We start from the raw sequence: 20,726 nt of genomic DNA, 5'->3' as shown, positions 1-20,726 counted from the left end.
TAAATTTAATTGAAAGTTTGTTTATTTGATTTTAATATCAAATAATTAACCCTATCAAGCAATCAATTCTAACCTTTTTTTTTCGAAACCTGTTTCCATAAAAAGATCTAATCTTCACTTTTTTTCGAAATTTCGAAATGGTAGTAATGTAACTGTCCACCGGATGCTGCAAAAAACAAAAAAGTTTGCCTTTTTTTTGACGCTACCTTATCTATGGAGGTCTAACCAAAGCATTTTTCATTTTGATACGAAATGGTTCGAACTTGGAACAGGAATTTGATATATTTTGATTTCTGGAGAATATACAATCATACTAGGTAATCAAAAAATCTATTCCACAACAGCCCTAGTCTATTATAAATATTAAAAAGGTACTACTTCAATGCTATTAAAAACATTTTATCTAGTCGCGAGATAATATCTAAATAAGATATCTTGGCACATCCTGTATACTTTCTTCGAAAAGAAAAATGATGATCGACCTAAAAAATATGAATTGTAATGTTTCTAATAATTGTTAAGTGTGGGCAGATGCGATATCTGATGCGGCAATTTTCTGCCATTTAATATATTGAACAATAGACTTCTTTGCCGCTATACATTATAGTTAGAGCTGCTTCTTATGGGAAATAACTCGTTGAGTACTAGAACTAGAAAGGAGTGGGCGGAAATAAATTCGAATCGTAATCATTTATTCGTACAGATAAATAGTGCAGTGATTGAAGCGTTATTGCTTCGAATTTTTTTACCGTGAACCGATTTACATGAAATTTTGGAATTAGGCTCATCAGGTAATTTTTTTTTTCAAAATAACCTCGGATATCTATCGTAGGCCTAATTTTGAGAAAAAAAGATTCTATAAAGTTTTTCAAAAAACCTAATACTTTTCAAGTTATTGGTAATTGAAAATTCGGAATTTTTTTTCACGTTTTTCATCGTTTTTTTGCAAATATCTCCAAAAATATACATTTTAACGAAAATTTTATGATGAAAAAATTGTAGCAGGTAAAAACCTAAACAAATCAGTTTTTTAGTGTTCTAAGTGCAATATTAAGCGAAATATTAGAGATCAAAACCGTTTTTTATTTTGTCTGAAATTTAATCGATGTATTTAATGCCATCTAGCGGCGAGCAGATACATTTTATGCATTCTAATGAAGTAGGGTTTTGTAGTGCTTGAAATAAGCTTTAAAATGAGCACTGTTAAAAGTCTTTTGCACGTAAAATGATTGAGCTGTAATGCAAATAAAAGGAACGTATTCCGTCTAGAATTAACTTTAATATAAAGAGTTTGATGGATTCTAGCAGTTTGGTTGCTTTAGGACATATAGTTTTTAAAAAAACCACTTTTTTTTCATAATATCTCAAAAATGATAAAAACTACGTATAATGATGAAAAAAGTAGGTATTTTCTGACAAAAAATTTGGTACTGTCACACAAAAATTGACGGATATATGACTTTAAAGAGCGCACGGTAGAGTCTCTCTCAAGCCATTTGACCCGTCACCGTTTTAAAATAAAAGATTTTTCACTATATATTGTTATGAAAAAAGTTTTAGCTCTTTCAATTACCTTTAAAGTGGTTTTTTATAAATTGTGATAGCATCAAAATTGTAGGAGTTATGGTCCAAAAATTAAATTGCCACCAAATTAACTGGTAGATTATGTAAAGTACAAATTTTAATTTAGCAAATTTTTTAGTGGTATTTTTTATATAAATATTTATTACTAATTAGTTCTGCCCTACATAAATAATATTTTCAGTGGAACTCGTTTATATTCTACCAAGAATTTTTTATCAACGGGTTATTTTTAGAGAACAAAATATTATTTACTCTATACTTAAATCTTTTTATGTCATATCAAAGTAAATTTTTGCGATTTTCTCAATTTAGGGGTTGTTTGCAAGGGTTGTCAGGTTTTCAAGGAGTTGAAAATGATTTTATTATGAGGTAATTGTGTTAGAAAACACTTTATAATTTCACCCCTCAATATTAAACACGTTTTCTAGCGATAAAATGGTTCAGTGTCAATTTTTCCTTTAAAGGGTTGTTTACACCCCTTAAAAATAATAGGCGGAGCTCAGATCATTTTCACTTTTGAAGTTAAGGGTAAGATTAGCCTAATTCTAAAATATCATGCGAATCACTTCACATTAAAAAAATTCGGAGGTAAGACCCTATTTTTTGATTATGAATGCACTAAAATAGACATTCAACGAGCTAACAAAAATTCCTCTTCTTGCAAATAATTAGCTTCGGTGGCATACACCCTTGTCGGTAGTTTTGTCGTCGTAACTTTTCTTTTTTTCTTTCTTTCTAATTTTCTTCAGTGAAAAAAGCTTTAACACTAGTAGTCCATTGTAACCTTACTTCCCCTGCAGAAGACTCTTCCTCAGGAAGTGATATTTGGCATCAGTTGAAGTAGGGTTTTCCAATAAGAGGTGTTATTCTGAACAGCCCGCTATTTCGGTAAATGTCACTTGTGAAGAAGTCATTTTTTGACATTTGACAAGTAGAAACTACGCTATTAATAAAAATGGAACGATACACACTTCAACAACGCATTGAAATTATTAAAATTCACTATAAAAATGGTGAAAGTTTGGAAGAGACGGTTCGTAAAACTAAAACATTTTTGGGTCGACGTGAAGCACCTTCTCGGACCGCAATACAGAAATTGGTGGAAAAATTTGAGCTGTTGGGACAAGTTAGTGATGTGAAGAATAAAACCCGTGCTTGTCGCTCAAGAACAACTGAGAATATTGCTGCTGTAGCCCAAAGTGTTGAAGAAAACCCAGGTTTGTCCATTCCTCGTCGTTCTTTGGAATTAGCCATTCCACCAACGTCATTACACCGTATTTTGCATAAAATCTTGGGTCTTAAGGCCTATAAAGTTCAGTTAACACAAGAACTCAAGCCGGCCGATCATCAACAACGTCGTGTCTTTGCTGATTGGGTCCTTGAAATGCTTGAAAATGATCCGGAATTTCATCGAAAAATCATCTTAACTGATGAGGCCCATTTCCACCTTGGTGGTTACGTCAATAAACAAAATTGTCGAATCTGGGGCTCGGAAAACCCAAGAGTTATTGTTGAAAATCCTCTTCATCCTCAACGCGTGACTGTTTGGTGCGGTTTATGGTGGCGGTGTCATTGGACCTTACTTTTTCGAAAACGAGGCTGGAGCAACAGTTGCGGTGAATGGATTGCGCTATCGAGAGATGATTAATGATTTTTTATGGCCGGAATTGGATGGTATTGATTTGGACAACGTTTACTTTCAACAAGACGGCTCTACGTGCCACACAAGCAACGAAACCATCGATCTTTTACGGGAAAAATTTCCGTATCGTGTTATCTCTCGAAGAGGTGATCACAATTGGCCACCGAGATCTTGCGACTTTTTTCTTTGGGGCCACGTGAAAGATAAGGTCTACTCCAACACCCCAGCATCGATTCAAGACCTCAAAGATGGAATTCGTGAGGCTATCGAGGACATAGGGCAGCCGCTTTGCAATTTGGTTACGGAAAATTTCATGAAAAGGATATGGTACTGTAAGCGCAGTCGTGTCGGCCATTTGACTGACGTTGTGTTCCATTAATAACGGCATACCATCCTCTTTATAATAAAATAAACATCCTATCATTTATCTCAAAAAATGGCATTTTTCTTTGAATATCAAAATAACACCTCTGATTGGAAAACTGCTTATATAAATAACAAGTACTCAGATGGGGTGAACAATTAATATTAAATTGGACTTCACCAGCTTTTTAACGAACGACGTTATAATTAATGATGTGAAAAAGCTGGAAACACCTTATGAATTAAATCAAAATTAAAGATTAAACAATATAAAACTATCCCCGGACACGATTTTGCGAATTAATATTTATTCCTAACAACAATAAAAAAAGTTTTAGCAAGAAATAAATTTATAGAAAAAATAATAAATTCGCATTAACTGCTTATCCAAAAGAGCACAACGAATAAAAGCAGTTATAAATTAAAAACAACTCAGATTTATTTATATACACGCCCCACAAAAATTATCGCATCACTCATTATTGTTTAAATATTTTAAATGTGTTGCCTGTTTTTCGAATTTTATTATTATTACCAATAGATACGCCTTTTGCAACATTTATTTTATATCTGTTTAATCTACAGAGGACAAAAAGTTTGATTTACCAAAATATCAAAAAAAATTGTACAAAACATCTATACAAAAAAATGAACGGTGCTTAAACTAAAACCAGTTAATGAATTTCTAATAGCGTGTGTTGCCGCCCTCGCTCTAATTACAGCTTCCATTCGTCTTGGAAGGCTTCTAAACAGGTTCTCGACGTATCCTTGCGGTATGTTTTCCCAGAAGTTAAAAAGAACATTTTGAAGATAATCCAGTCTTCTTATTGGTGCCGGATGTTGCTAAATTTGCCATCCTAGATGGTCCCGGACATGCTCTATTGGGTTAAAGTCCGGGCTACGTGCAGGCCAATTCAGGGTGGGTATTTCGACCCCTTCTAAATACTGCCGAGCATTATCGTGCATTAGCACAGAGTTGTCACCGATATGAGGCATAGAGGGAACTACATGGGGTTCTAGGATATTTGTTATATACCTGTCAGCATTTAGTCTTCCATCATTCACTGGTACTAACTCCGTGCGACCCTCGAAAGAAATTCCTCCCCAATTCATGATAGAGCCACCACCAAAGCTTTCAGTTTGATAAAAATTAACCTGATCGTGCTGTTCACCACGTCGCCTATACACTGGTACACGCCTATCTGATGAATACAGACAAAATCTTGATTCATCCATGAATACAATATTGGACCAATCTTGAATATTCCAATTTGCGTGTTATCGAGCAAATTTCAATCTTGCTACTCAATGTTCTCTGGCAAGACGTGGACCTCTAGCTGGCACCCTGGCTCGTATACATGCTTCTTTCAGCCTATTTCGAACTGTTTGTAGGCTTATTCGGACATTACGAGCAACCAACAGATCTGTTTGCAGCCTTCGAGCGAAGGTATGCCTAATTCTTAACGCCGTTAACCTTAAATAACGATCATCGACTACCGAAGTTACCCTTTCGCAGCCTTGTCCGGTTCTTCTGGTTAGCTGCCCTGTTTCTTGGTAGCGAATAACAACTCTGAATATGGTGCTTTTTTGAACTCCAATTACCCCGGCGACGTATCTTTGAGTGCGATGATTCTAGCGGCTTCTTCATTCGTCACATGTCTTGTTAAACGTTGAGGCATATCCATTATTAACAAAATAAAACAAAATTTTCACTATACAATAACACTTAGAAAGTTCTCGATCTCAGTGCATTCTCCAAGACAGAAATGATTTACTCGAGCATTTTTGCTTCCAAAACAATTTGTAAGAAATTGTAATATTTTTTTGCCCATGATAAGAAACCAGAAATATCCATTAAGTTGATATACAGATTATCCCAAAAAACTAAAATTAAGTATTAAAAATGCCAGTGATGCGATAATTTTTATGGTCCGTATATTAAAAGATAAGTCTTGGACTATGGAAATGCGGGATGGTTGCAGCTCTCAACTGGATTCCCAAATGTTAGAGTTGAGGTTGAGTTGTTGGTTCGATTAGTAGTCCGATGTTAGAGGTTGAAACTCCCACTCCCTGGCAGCTGTAGAACTGCGGAAAAAATGAGGTGAGTAAGGAAACGGGAACCCAGATGGAAATTACTAAATAAGGAACTAATTGAAAGAACAGATTTAAATGATATAACCAAACAGGAATCTATTCTATTCATTCAGTTCCCCAAATAAATAGAAAATACGAATTTACGTGGAAGCTTAATACAAAATTTGCTTAAAACAAAAAGGAAAGTAATAACGATAATTGGAATTTATGTGAGGACAATGATAACAACAAACAAGCAAAAACTTTCTAGGAAATATAATGAATAAAATCACCACAAATTTACTTTTATTTGGAGTGTAGATAGGTAGAGTTAAAATTCGAATGTGTGCATCGAGCGCACATATAAATACGGTATCCTCAAACCCTGTATTTAGCTTGAAACCGTAAATAAAAATTATAAAAGAGTGAACAACAATGTAACAAAGAGTTAATACTTTTTAATCAATGCGATTATAGTCATAGCCTCCTAACCTAACCTAACCATTCTAAATTAAAAGGTTTTTTGTGGAAAATTCAAAATACGCAATTTTTTAATTATTTTGCACCTAATACCAAAAATGCACTCGTTCTTAGAAAAAATAATTTTTTCCATCAATTTTTTTGCTCATTTTGGAAAATCTTCGATGTTGCTGATGGTTATTCGCTTTTGTCTTAATGATAGTAATTATTCAGTTCGTATGTTTGCCCATTTCTAGGAGTCAATTCGACACCTCTTTACAACCCTTCATAATTCGATCAAATGATGAGTCTAGTTCCGACCATTCCGACTACCATTATAATTTATTATGATATATAATTGAATGTTATGTTTTTGTTTTATTTGCAAAGAATTTATTTTCCTTTATGGTTTAAGCTTTGAAATTTCGTTTTCCAGAAAAAAAAAACGAATGGGGTACAAAAATGACTCAGTTCACGTCTGGTACCCTGTTTAAACCAAACTCCTTTACAAGCACGTACATTTTACTCGTCTATTTACGTTTTATAATTTTATATTCAGTTCTAGCAAATTAAGTAGGACTACAATTAAGTACATCTGTCTAATGCCGTCCAATTTATAATGATCGATTGCTTTTCGACGAATAAATTCTTGCATAAGATAAACATATTTTTAAAAGTATTTATAAGGACAAGGGTTTTGATTATAATCTGCAATTTATATTGGAAGAATTATACTTGCTTATGAAGTATATGTGTTGGGGGTAACCTCTTGTGAGTTGGTTCGAACTCCTTTTTGGTGGAGGGAGGTTGTATTTTTTTGTAATATGAACGGGAAATTTTTTGTAGTCATCCCGACCGATGTAAATGGTGCTTTTACCTATCCCACTCTCTTAAAACACCATACGATTTATTTCGAGCTTCATTTTATTCTATTCATCTTTCCTTTTTATCAGTATCTCTTATATATTTCTTTTTTTATATGCTACTTCACCATTCTTCGTTCGTTCAGTTGTTTATTTTGTGGATCACCGTTCAAATTTTATTCTACATTGCGTGAAAATAAATTTACGCCACTCTTTAAACCGCTAGCTATTATAATTAGTTTTTAGATTGTGATGGAGAACGCAAAAATAGAATTATAGTTGATATATACACCTTCATAGTTAGATTACGAAACCTGGGATATATCGGAAACATTTCGTAAAATCGTATCGGTTGCCAAGTAGAAAACGCGAAACTAAAAATTTTGTTAATAAAACGATTTTTAATTGTGTTTGCAATATTTGAATGAGTTAACATTGCGATGCCAAATAATTTTTTTTTGTAAAAAAGAAACGACCAACTTTTTGAGAATAACTTTTATTATAATAATAGGACTTAGAGGACGTATAGGTAGTGCAGTTTTACTTACAACGGTCAGTGTTTTGTCATTTTCTTCTTTACTTTTTTGTAAAATAAATTAAACGCTGCCTCTGTACGAAATGTACGACAACGTTTAAAATTATTTCCTAATAAAAACAGTTACAAAGATATTATTATCGTGGGAGACCTAAGTAGTTCAAGTAGGTGTTTCGTAGTATGCCCGAAACAAAACAAAAACCGAATTTCTACATGGATAAACCAAATGGATTATCAGTTGTGAGAGCGTTGGCAGTTAATTGAATATTTCAATTGCCTTTATTAGTCTATTTTTGAAAATTGACCAGGATGGAGTTTTTTCAATGTAAACATTATAATTAGTATAAAGTAAATGACAGAACAAAATAAATATAAGCAGCCAGAAGAATATAAATAGTATAGTAATACGGAGGAAGACCAAGTTATAGAAAGGCGAGAATACTGAATGGATAAGATGAAAGTGAAGAAAAAAAAATGATAAATGAACATGCACATACTTCACCGGTCAAAAGCTGTTGTCAACTTTATAGTTTATGCGATGAACACCATATAGTCCAGTCAAATTAGACCAAAAAATAAAAGTGAAGCTACATAAATTCCCATTAAACTAAAAATCAGTAAAATTGTTTAAAATACAAGTGAAAATAGAATTTGAATGTTCTCCATCATTTCCGTGTATGGTAAAAACTTTATTCATGGTCAAAAGTCAAAAAAATAAGTTTTTCGTGATTATGACTTTTATCATAAAAATACTTAAGACAAAAATTCAAAAAGGATTCAAAAAGTTATGTTTCAGATTGACTGTCGTATTTAATGGCTATAATGATTGTACGAGAAATATTAAAGCTGAAGAACTACATCCTCGAACTTTAGCAACATCTTCGTCAATTGATAATTTATTTGATGAACTTTTGACAGTTCCAACAGAAATTTCTTACAAATACTCACAACTCACAACAACAATACAACTCACAAGTCTCGGAACATTTCAATGTTGTAAGAAAAGTCTACTGCTGAAAATATATCGGTGAAACCATTAAATACGACAACTTTTACAACTTTTTTAATCATTATATCTCTGAAACAGTGGCTTGAAGGAAAAAAAGTGTTGATTCGATATTTGTAGATAATTTTATTATCTACAATTTTCGTCTAAGGTATTTTCATGATGAAAATCACCGTTTTGCTGAAAATTACGAAAAACTCATTTTTTTACGTTTGACCATGAAAAAAATTTTTTCCATACACGGAAACGATGGGGAACTTTTAAATTTAATTTTGAATTATAGTTCAAACAATTTTACTGATTTTCAGCTTGATAGGAATTTATGTAACTTCAAATGTCTAAATTGACCGGATTAATATTTGAATTTTTGATTCATCGATGTAACCTCTTTTGCTTTTATTATTTCGGTGCACAATTTTGACATTCTCTTCAACAATTTCGATAAATAATCGTCATCTATTTGGTTTCATTCGTTTTCCAGAATATCCCAAAGATGTGGAGTAGGACACTTCTTTCTGCCTTGTCCAATTTGGCGTACAACAACTTAATTTGATTCTTCCTTTTGATATCTTCAAAATATGCTTTGCACAATTTAGAGGAATGCTTAGGATCATTATCGTGCTAGAAGATAAATTTTTTGCCAATAAGGCGCTGGTCAAAACGTACAAATTTTTTTTTTTATTTTTTATAGCGTTCTTCCTTTAAAATCCCTAATTTTTACAAGGTCTCTAGTCGCTTTTCCTCAAAAACATCCTCAAATCATCACCGAGCTTCCCCCGTGTTTTACAGTCAAGATTACACATTGATCTCTCTTGCAAATACCGGCTGATTTGTTTATTATTCTTCTACTGTGAATTGGGAATGTTTTTTGGAGATGAAAATTGAGACGATTTTGAAGAAAGACTGCTATAAAAAATGTAGTACATTCTGGCCAGCGCCTCATCGGCAGAATATTTGTCTTCCAGCATGATAATGATCCTAAGCATTCCTCAAAGCTATGCAAAGAGTATGTGAACCGAATTTACTGAAAGTAATGATTAGCCGTCACAATCGCCCGACCTCAACTCGATTGAGTAGTTGTAGGACAGATTGATCATGGAAATCATACAGCAGTTTCCTACCTCAACTTTGGAATATCCTGAAAAACGAATAGAACCAAAAATCTAAAAGTCTAAATTATTACAGAGAATGCCAAAATTGTGCATCCAGATAATAAAAGCAAAAGGAGGTTACATTGATGAAAATTACAGACTGTATTCTTATTATTATTATATTCTTATCCATATATGTTTAAAATATAAATATCAAGATCGATCGTTTTGTTACTATTTGTTGCGTATCACGTATAATATTGGGTGGGCAAAAACTTTTGGACGGTAGGGTATTTGGTAACATTAAAGATATTTGCTAAATCATCAAAATATATAAAAAAACCAAAATTGTTTCACATTATCTTATGGGAGAATAAATTTTCTTGAATATATAAAATAATTCTTGTTTTGTAACCCTCGTATGTACTATAAGCGCTACTGAGAATCTATAAACGCACCATCAAAGATACCGACCCTCATCTCTGAAAAGCTTAGATCAATAAAAGTCAAATACCCACTTCAACTTGAAAAAAAAAATAATAATCTATTGAGTGTTAAAAATAAAATTAGATATTATATCATTAGATAGACGGAAGCTTGAATTTTCTCATATGAAAAGATAAGAAAGTAGTAAACTTCTTTCATTTACGCTTTTGCCAAGTGAAACTTCACAATTCGTTGCTCTTTGTCGCAATGGGATTAGATTGACCAATGGATTTTATGAATTCGAAATGCTTCTGCGAAATAAATAGAAGTGAGATTATTAGTTAACGCGCAACTGTTGCGTTCACAAAAATGAATCATTCATATATATACTATTACGAGGATAGTTTGACTTTCCTATTTAATTAATAAACAATTCTGTTTCGCTGTCTATTTTCATTGATTCGTTCGTCAAACTGGACAGAAAATGACTTTTCTTATGTTTCGAATGGCGCGCAATAAGAGAGAACCTTTTTACGCAAGTTGCGCGCGATTCATTGGCGCTTAGTACCTCCAAAGAATATAAAAACAAGAAAAGGTCATAAGTACAATTTTAGCGTATTTTGAAATTTAATGTGTTCCATTCTTACTTGAAAGAGCATTTAGACCTTTATTTCCTTGGAAGAAAACAAAGAAAGCTATAACACTACTTAAAAATGGGCGCGCTCCTGGTCCAGAGGGAATACCTGCAGAATTAATAAAAGCAGGAACAAATAGGCTGTTTAATATCCTAACAGAAATTATCAATAGACATCTAAATGGAGAACCAATACCGCAAACGTGGAAAGAAGGATGGATCACGTCCATATACAAGAAAGGAAATAAGGAAGACTGCAATAATTATAGGGGCATTACAGTGACTAGTACGCTCAGTAGGTTATACGGAAAAATAATAAAGGAGATCATTTGTGAAGAATATCACCCATACGAATCCGAGGAACAAAACGGCTTCAGAGCAGGTCGATCGACGATAGATAGTATTTTCTGTCTATCACAAATAATCGAAAAGAGAACCGTAAGATCACAAGAAGTGCACCTACTATTGGTAGACTTGAAGAAAGCGTATGACACAGTACCTGTCTCAAAATTATGGGAGGTTCTGGAAAGAACGAGCATAAATACCACTCTAATAAAGGCTATAAAAGAACTATACAGAGACACAACAGCAAAAATAAAAATAGGTAACAAGGTGACAGACGGCTTCAAAACAACCAAAGGCTTGCGACAAGGGTGTTGTTTATCCCCAACTCTGTTCAACATATACATAGATGAAGCCCTAAGAGTTTGGAAAAAAAAATGTAAAGGAATGGGACTAACTATTGGGGAGAGCACCTTGTATACACTGCACTATGCCGATGACCAGGTAGTGGTAGCACAGGAAAAAGAAGATCTGGAGTACATGTCTAGAAAACTTATAGAAGAATACCAAAAGTGGGGTCTACAGGTTAACACGGAGAAGACACAATACATATGTATAGGATCAGAAGATTCACCTGGGAATTTAGATCTAGAGGGAAAAATAATTAAAAACTGTAAGGAATGCATATACCTAGGTGTAAAACTAACAGCAACAGGACGAAACGAGGAAACAATTAGGGACAGAATAACCAAAGGAAGAAAAGTAATAAGAGCCCTGAACTCAGTGCTGTGGCAAAAGAATATTAGACCAGAAACAAAAAAGAGAATATACAACGCCATTTTACAACCAATAATTACATATAGCTCCGAGGTTTGGCAACTTACAGAAAAGCAAAAAAATAACTTAAATGCAGTGGAAATGGATTTCTGGAGGAGAGCAGCAAGAATATCTAGAACGGAACATATAAGAAACGAGGAAATAAGAAGACAATTGAAAGTAGAAAGAACTTTAGTAGAAGATATAGAAAAGAAACAGTTGATTTGGTACGGACACGTTAAGAGAATGGGAAGAGAACGACTACCAAGAATAATATTAGAATGGACCCCCAAAGAAAAAAGAAAGAGGGGAAGACCACCTAGAACATGGCTACAAGGAATCACTAGAGCAATGTCCGAAAGGAACCTAGCAGTCGACGACTGGCAAGATAGACAGGCCTGGAGATTAGGAACCCAAAGGCGTATAACGCTATAAAAGGGGATATATATATATATTTCCTTGGAAGAGCCGAAGTGATTCAAGAAGGTTCTTCCATTGTCGACCATATAATCAGCTTAGATACATCAATTACTCTAGTAGAGGACGATTCTTTTCTGGTCAACACTTAACTCATGATTCCAAAAAATCCGATTGGAATTCTTTTGGAAATCACATCACCTCTAATTTACCCCAAACTACCATTCTTTGGACTACTGAAGATCTAGACAAATACGTGGAAGACAACACCTCAACAACGATACTCAAGACATCGTCTGTTCTGTTACAACTGTAAACATCAACTAAATCTCCATATCTCAAAAGACGCCCAAGATAGGCTTGAAATAAATGCTGAAAAATAGAAAAAAGTAGAAGGCCACCATAGCCAGCTTGTACTATAGATAAGACGTGCGTTTTGGCAACAGTTTTATGGGCTTACAAACCAAAAAATGCATGTAGAGTCGCACCTTGAAGTGTAAGGTCTATGCCAACTGACAACCCAAACTTCCTAAGGGATTTGGCCAATGAAACTGACTTTCTAATCCAACTTATGTAAGAACGTGCCACTTCAATCCACCTCCGAGGTCGTTCAATCCGCTTGCCGAGCTGGGAGAAACTTCGCTCTCGAACGGAACCTGCCTGAGATGATCTTTTCCAAACTTTGCAGTGCCTGCTTGGCATTTCCGTACTTTTCCCGAATACTCTAGTCACAACCCCAACACCAATTTTTAACACAAGCATCGCCGTCATCTTCATCGTTATCCAGAAGGTTTTCGATCAGGTCTGGCACTCTGGACTCGTTAGGAACTTTCCGACTGTCATATAGGTGATAAAATTTATATATTCGTATCTCACAGAACGTCCCACTAGTGTCAATGTCAGAACCTATCTCAACCCTTACTGGCGTTCAACAAGCCTTCATACTAGCCCCCTTTCATACATCATCTATACGTATCATTCCCCAGTCCCTCATCATCCCTTGAAAAAGTCCAATTATTACCGTACTAATTGCTCCCGTCTAAGACATACGCTCTCCAAAAATCTCCTGATCAAATTCTCAGATTGGTACAGAGAATTGAGGGTGAATCTAGATTTTCAAAAAACCGAAGCCATCATCTTCAACTATCCCGATACTCGGAGCGTATGACTTCCACCTTTTAATTTCCACTTAATGCTTTGGAAACTACGTCTCGAGATTCACAGAGGAGCCGTTTGTTTGGAAGTGAAATTCTGAATTATCAGTCGATCTGAATTATACTCTATACAGACTTTTAAAGAAAAATTATTGTTAATTTAGTTTAGTTTTACAATACACATTTAAACTTTTATGCTTCTACCATGATTGCTACTTAAGTTTCGAGATATGGTAACACTGATGTGAATATGTCAAATCTGACATTGTCATTGGTGATGAAGCACCATCGTGTTTGTCTGGTCTTCCGAAGTACATCGTGGTCGCACTTCATTACAATAAAACTTTCGTGAAGGTCGTTCAAAATCGGATAATATGTCAGAAAACATCGGTGCTGTGCGTTTACTGATACTTCAAGATCGTCATGTGACATACCGTAAATTGAGGCATACTTGGGAATTAGTTCCATTCGCATACATTCAATATTGCTTCAACATTTGGCTGTCAAAAAGATTTGTTCGCGTTGGATACCGCTTAATTTTACAATCGCTCATAAAACTGATCGTGACGATTGGTGCAGAGAAATGCTGTAAAAATCGCGGTGCTTCACAAGACGTCTATAATATCATATGCATATAAAGGGTGGTCCAACCAACGATATTAATTGTAAATAAAAAAGTTTTCAGAGAATTATCTTAATATTTTTTATAATGATAGAAAGATAAATGACAATTATGTGTGAATCAAAATATCGGCCAAATGCTCGCCACGGCTTCGGTGGCATACCTTTATCCGATGGTCCATATTTTCAATGACTCTGAGACATAATTGAGGTTCAATGTCGTTAATGTGCCGAATTATCTCATCCTTTAGCTCTTGAATTGTTCTTGGATTATTGACACACTTTTTTTTAAAATATCCCCAAAGAAAGAAATCCAACGGTGTCAAATCACATGATCGTGGCGACCAATTAACATCGCCACGACGTGAGATAACACGACCATTGAATTTCTCGCACAAAAGAGCCACTGTATCATTGGCTGTGTGGCAAGTGGCACCATCCTGTTGGAATCACATATCGTCCAGGTCCATATCCCCAGTTTCTGGCCACAAGAAGTCCGTTATCATCTCGCGATAGCTAACACCATTCACGGTAACTGCTTGACCGACCTCATTTTCGAAGAAGAATGGCCCGATGACGCCGCCAGCCCATAAACCGCACCAAACAGTTACTCTTTGTGGATGCATCGACTTTTCAACAATCACTCGCGGATTCTCATTTGCCCAAATGCGGCAATTCTGCTTGTTAACGAATCCACTGAGGTGAAAGTGTGCCTCGTCGCTGAAGAGGATTTTCTTTGTAAAGTCACCATTCACTTCTTTCTGTTCAACCAACCATTCGGCGTATTGACGACGCTTGAAATGGTCAGCAGTCTTCAACTCTTGAAGCAATTGAACCTTGTAAGCGTGTAAATTCGCATCAGTGAGATGTTTAATTGTTGGGCACGACGACGAGTCGAGGTTGACGGCTCTTCTGCCACACTATTGCGAACAACAGCAATGTTTTCCGCAGAACAAGCATTCATAGTTGTTTTCACATTTCCTACAGACGGTTTGCTGAAATTTGCGCACAATTCTCCCGATTGTGGACACATTTGATCTATTATGCTGACCAAAAAAATCAAGTGCACGAAATGCATTTTGATTTGAACGACCATTTTCGTAAAAGGCTTCAACAATCTTAACGTGTTGCTCAATTGTGTACCTCTCCATGGTTGAATTTGTCAAACACTGAAATGTCAAATTAAGTTGAGCAAAAAACTTGACGTTAAGGTGTGACAATTAACATCGTGCATTATAGTTGAACCACCTTTTAAATCGAAACTAAAGAATAATCGACTGTATGGGTCTTTCGAGTCGAACGGAATCCAACAAAAGTTATTCGCGTACCAAGCACTTAAAAGCACATGGTTGCCTGTTTTTTCGGAATAATCGTCACCACCGTTCCATTAGTGCAACGTTGAACGGTCAATGTTGTATATTGCACCAACATTTGCTTGCCAGAAGTGTTCGAAAAATCAGGGTAACCAATCGCAGAAGACGAATCATTCAAAAATATATTACGAGGTCAACGTTTTTCTACATCTGTAGAAGTGGTTGATGCTTTCAAATCACTTGTTTTGGATATCCATTTATAGACATTTGTTTTTATTTGTCTATCTCAAAATTTAAGCAGAAGCACCAGTATATAATTTTGATTTGTTACTTTCAATTATTATAATCAATAAAACAATTAAACGCCTTCGTAAACAAATAATTTTTGAGATTCCTTATTAAAATTACCACCTAAAAAATGTAATCGCCATAAGGTCGAAAGTTATTAACTAAAAATCCACATTTGAAGGCGCACCTTGCTCACGCCGTCGCTTTCGTTCAGGAATGCCACACATAAAGAACCTTCTCAAGAATGTTGCTTTTCGAATGGTTCGTTGATCGTCTGATCGGTTGTAGGACTGCACCTGATGCAGTTTATTCTCCGATGGATACGCATTAAATTTACCTCTAACCGCGTCACTTAACACAGAAATTACGACATCTTAAACTACCTCGTTAATGGTTGTTAACGATTTAAAGTTGTAGTTTTGATACTAAAATTTGTTTGAAGAACTAGATATACAAGTTTAACATATATTCATATTATTCTGTACAGAAATTACAAGAAATAATAAACTTCAAAGCAAAATTATAATCTGTTGTATCTTATTCGCCTGATTGAATATTAGTCTTGGAAACTCCGGTGCAGCTGTTACGCATTATGGAGATAATTTTCCTCGAAGAAACTTGTGAGACCTCAAGAAAACAAATTAGGCCAAGAACAACAAGAACCATCAATAAAGAAAATAAGATTTTAAATTTAGTTGATCAAAATCTAAAACATATTTCATGTCAAGTACTTGGAGGATATTTAAAGAGCAACAGCTAATCCTTATCATTACAGACAAGTCCAAGAGATCTTGCAGACGATCTACCAGTTAGAATGGATTTTTGTCAAACATTACAAGAATGGACACCCCACGATTAAAATTTTTTAAAATGTATTAATTGTGTTTGTAGAGCAACTTTAGGTAACAAGTTAATAGCTTATTACATTCTACCTGGAAATTTACATGGTGATATGTACCTGGATTTCTTAAGCAATCACTTATTCAAGATATTAGACGATTTAACTCACGATGGAGCTCAACCGCACTTTGATAAAAGGTGTCGTAATTTTCCAAATCGATGGATTGGTTGAGGTGCAGAAGCTCCGATTCATTAGCCTTCTCGGTCATACGATTTTAATCCCTTGGATTACACAGGATATTCGTATCTTATAGAAAAATTCATGCTACAGAGGTAAATTCACCTCAAGAATTAGACAGAATTCAACGTCACTTTAATAACCTCATCACTGACTTCCATCCGTTTGGAAGATTAATGAATTCTTTAGAAAACTTTGTGTATTCGTGAAAACGGACGACATTTTGAACACCTACTCTAATTGAATTCTATTTTATGTTATAAGCCTTTTTTAAATTTTCATCTTGCGATTTTTTGTTTGATTCAAACATTTCTCGTTACTTCATACCAGCATCATAATTTTCAAATCAGAATATTCCTAAAACTGTAGTGAATTTTATCAAGAGTATCTATTTGGTGTGAAATAAATGGTGAAATTTTGCTTAATAAATCTAATATTTAAAAAGTTACGTTCAATACTACTTTGTAAGAACCGTGCAACTAGAAACGGGATCATCTTTTTTTGAAACACCTTGTATATCTAGCTGACGGTACTATACTCAAAAATCACACCGTATATTGAGAAAATTAGATCAAGAAACCATTCATGATATTTAATTAGAATTTTCTATTTTTTCCGTAGTAATGGGCAGATTTTTTCATTTACGACCAATTTCGGTTTACGTCAAATTAGTATCAAACGCGAGGGTGTGTATTTTATCTCAATCCAAAAACGGGTGACACAATTACAAACATTAATAGATTTTTACTATTTATTATTGACACTAATTTCAACTCAACATATCACCTTCAATGATAATTTTCATCAATAAAACTAAAATTTAATGCAGACATCAGATTTATTATTATCGTGGGCAACATACGAGGTGAATGGGTGTATTGTTATTTCGAGAAATGCCTTTGGTTACGGTTATTTGACGTGTCAGCTTTTTTTATTATCAAAGTTCTAAGTATTTTAGATTGTTCGAGTTAATCGCATATTTCATTTGAAAACGTAACTGTTTTGTTGTTTTGCAGATACACTATCGTTCAAAAGTTTCTGCCCACCCCATAATCCATTCATTAAATTTCTAAATAATTCATTTCATGTATACGCATGTATTTACAGGGTGTCCCACGACGAATTAAAACTATCTGTATATGGCAAAATACTTATAGTGAAATCATGAAAATTTCTACGTTTGGGTTTTCGGATACGATCTTTTTAACTAAAATATTTTCAAACATTTTAAGTCATATGTAACTTTGTTATTTTGAATGGAACACCCTGTATATTAATACATTTTTGAAATCTACGTAAAATTTTGGTATACTTTTGTCTAATAACTTTTTTCGAAAAATGTATACTTTTTGAGTTATTAATTCTTTTCTTAGACTGTTGCAGACCCTTATAAATTATTTTTTTAAGAGATACCCTTAAAGATATGTTCTGTTCGGCTACTTTTAACGAAGTCCGATGCATTTGAACCTATGTTGAAAACTTTTTCATTTTATGCGGGGTGTGTATAAAAAGTGTTCAAAGTTTAACTTCATAAATATCAAATTTCTTTATTTTTTTAAAAGAACCACCCGGTTTTTTCTATTTTAATGCATTCAGGGGTAAAAATAAGGTAAATTCGTGTATGATTTTCTATACTCAAACCTTACCGTTATCTAGATATTAAATGTTTTCTGTAAATTTTTAGAGATGCACGTGTGGTCTAAATTTTATTTTGACCCGTTGATACAAGCACTAAGAAATCTTGTCAAGGTCTGTAAAAAAATCGTCTGATCTTGCTAAAAGCAACCGAATAAAAACCATTTTCATATCTCTTAGAGTATCCTCGTATAAAAATAATTTATAAGGGTCTGCAACGGTCAAATTTTTTACAAAAAAATTAATAACTCAAAAAGTATGCATTTTACGAAAAAAGTTTTTAGACAAAAGGATACTAAAATTTTACGTAGATTTCTAATAATATACAGGGTGCTTCATTTAAAATAACAAAGTTAGAATTGACTCGTATCCGAAAACCCAAACGTAGAAATTTTCATGTTTTTACTATAAGTATTTTACCATATACAGATAGTTTTAACTCGTCGTGGGACACCCTGTATAGATTTGTGGTCTGGGATACACTACGATCCAAAGGATCTATTGTGTCCTCCTTTCTTGCTGCGATACTGAAGAACACAGATGATCCATCAATCCCACTCCTTTTAAAAAATCTAGAATGTAGGATGGCTTCAATTGCTACAGATCTTTGTCTTCTTTTCCATACGCTCCCAGGTGTAGGGCTATGGAGATGGAGGTTTCGTCCTCTGTACAACAAAATCTGCACGCCGCATTATCTGCTGGGTCTAGCGTCTTCAGGTGTTTGTTAAGGCGACAGTGTTCCGATAGAACTCCTGTTAAATACACTTCATAGCATTAGAGACTAGTCTTCCGACATAAGCCTTAGAGAAAACCGACATTACTTTTTAGTCACCTTCTGTAGTATTAGTCTAAATTTCGACTTCGTGTGATTCTGGATAAATCGATTAGTAGTCCTTTGTTACTAAATATTCATAATGATGACTAAAAGGAAAAACAAATTATGTTTACCGTTATTCGGTTAGTGTGTATAGAAAAGAGGTAAAAATTTGTGTGGTTAGTAAACAAAGAAATCTCTTATTCGTAAGGTGATTAATTTTTACGTAAGTAGGAATGTTACTTTAGTTACGTGTCCAGGAAACCACCGGTCATTTCAAGTTTGTTCACTATAGGTCATCTCGGAATTTTGATACCGTTTGTACTTTCCTCGTTTTTGCAGTTACTTGCAATGGGATTAAAAAATTATGAGAAGGTATATTCTTTTTCAACGAAAATAAATACAACTTAATTTTACTAGAATAATGGTGTTTACTTCAAGTCGATAGAATTAGTATTAACAAACTTACTATGTCTAAAAGTGTGGATATATTTTATACTGCCCAAAATCCGTTCCAAATAGGTATTACGTCATTAGCGCCGATTGTGTACGAGAGCGGCTGTTTGACAAAATTTGACCGGATAAAGTGATTCGTCACTATTTTGATAACAATGAGTTGATTTTTTGAGATACCAAGTGTTAAACTTTAAACAAATATATTATATTTAGTTTGAAGCAAATTCGACTTGATTTTGTTGAATTTATGGTGTTCAAGTCAAGTTCAAGGTTGTTTTTCATCACAAAATAATTAAACTGAGATAGGGAAAAACTTTTGTGTTCTAAATGTCATAAATCTCCAGATTTTATTAATGTTATGTAATGCCTGATAATTAGCAAAAGTTAACCAATTTACATAAAAAATGTAGTTTTATAAAAAAAGAATATTGACGATATCGTTATGAAACTTGACGTGAATTTCAAAATTTATTAGTTCTGAAAAACCGGTGGTGCCCCTCTTTTCAACAATATTAAGGTTAGGTCCCGTCTGGACGCTACGCCAATGCAAAAAAACAAATAAATCAAATCACAAGTAACACCTTAAAGCAACTACATTATTATCACAATAATACGTCAAGCTACTCTGTATCATAAGGTTTAAGTTTTGAATGTGCTGATTAAAAAATAAAAATACCTACTTACCTTGAAATGATCTTCAAAACAAAGTCCAATACTTATTTTCCCCTTTTACTGTCTTTTTTCATGGCATCACACTATTTTTTCCGTAATTTTTCTCCCTTAAGCATCTATAAAAATAATTTATTTGGTGCAGTATTAGTGGTTTTGGAATATTTTGGGACAATGCAGTCTTTATAATGAAACTTTGTCCATCCAGGCAGCGACATCCTAACAAAAAATACAACTAATATGACGCCATAAAACAACGTGGTGTGGAGGCAGCTGCTGCTTGTCTGGCGTACTTGATTGGCGCTGGTGACGTAAGCAACCGATTGGGCGTAGTAAAAATATTACACTTTCAAAAATTCGTATGAGTGCTAGAGAGGTTCGGTAAATTGCAAAATGTGTGTTACATGCCCAATCATTTAAAAATATAAACTCGACATCGTTTTCAGACCCATTATTTGATAAAATAAATCTTTCTAGTCTCTAATCTAGGTTTTTATATACCGCCAT

At 34.2% G+C, this 20,726-nt stretch overlaps 1 protein-coding gene across 2 annotated transcripts in view; it reads left to right on the top strand.

Annotated features, from left to right (window-relative positions):
- Positions 1–20,726, top strand: part of LOC130445032 (pleckstrin homology-like domain family B member 1) — a 138,943-nt gene that overhangs the window by 17,549 nt on the left and 100,668 nt on the right. The window contains exon 1 of one of the 2 annotated variants that reach the window (XM_056780504.1): positions 700–791. The exons of the other annotated variant lie outside the window; for it this stretch is intronic. The gene's annotated coding sequence lies outside the window, so the exon portion shown is untranslated. Of the gene's footprint in view, positions 1–699; positions 792–20,726 lie in introns of those variants that run through there. 2 annotated transcript variants of the gene reach the window in all.

This window comes from Diorhabda sublineata, chromosome 6, assembly GCF_026230105.1.
Source record: "Diorhabda sublineata isolate icDioSubl1.1 chromosome 6, icDioSubl1.1, whole genome shotgun sequence".
Taxonomy (NCBI): domain Eukaryota; kingdom Metazoa; phylum Arthropoda; class Insecta; order Coleoptera; family Chrysomelidae; genus Diorhabda; species Diorhabda sublineata.
Note: the sequence above shows the minus strand (reverse complement) of the source record. Positions and strands in the feature narration are given on the sequence as shown.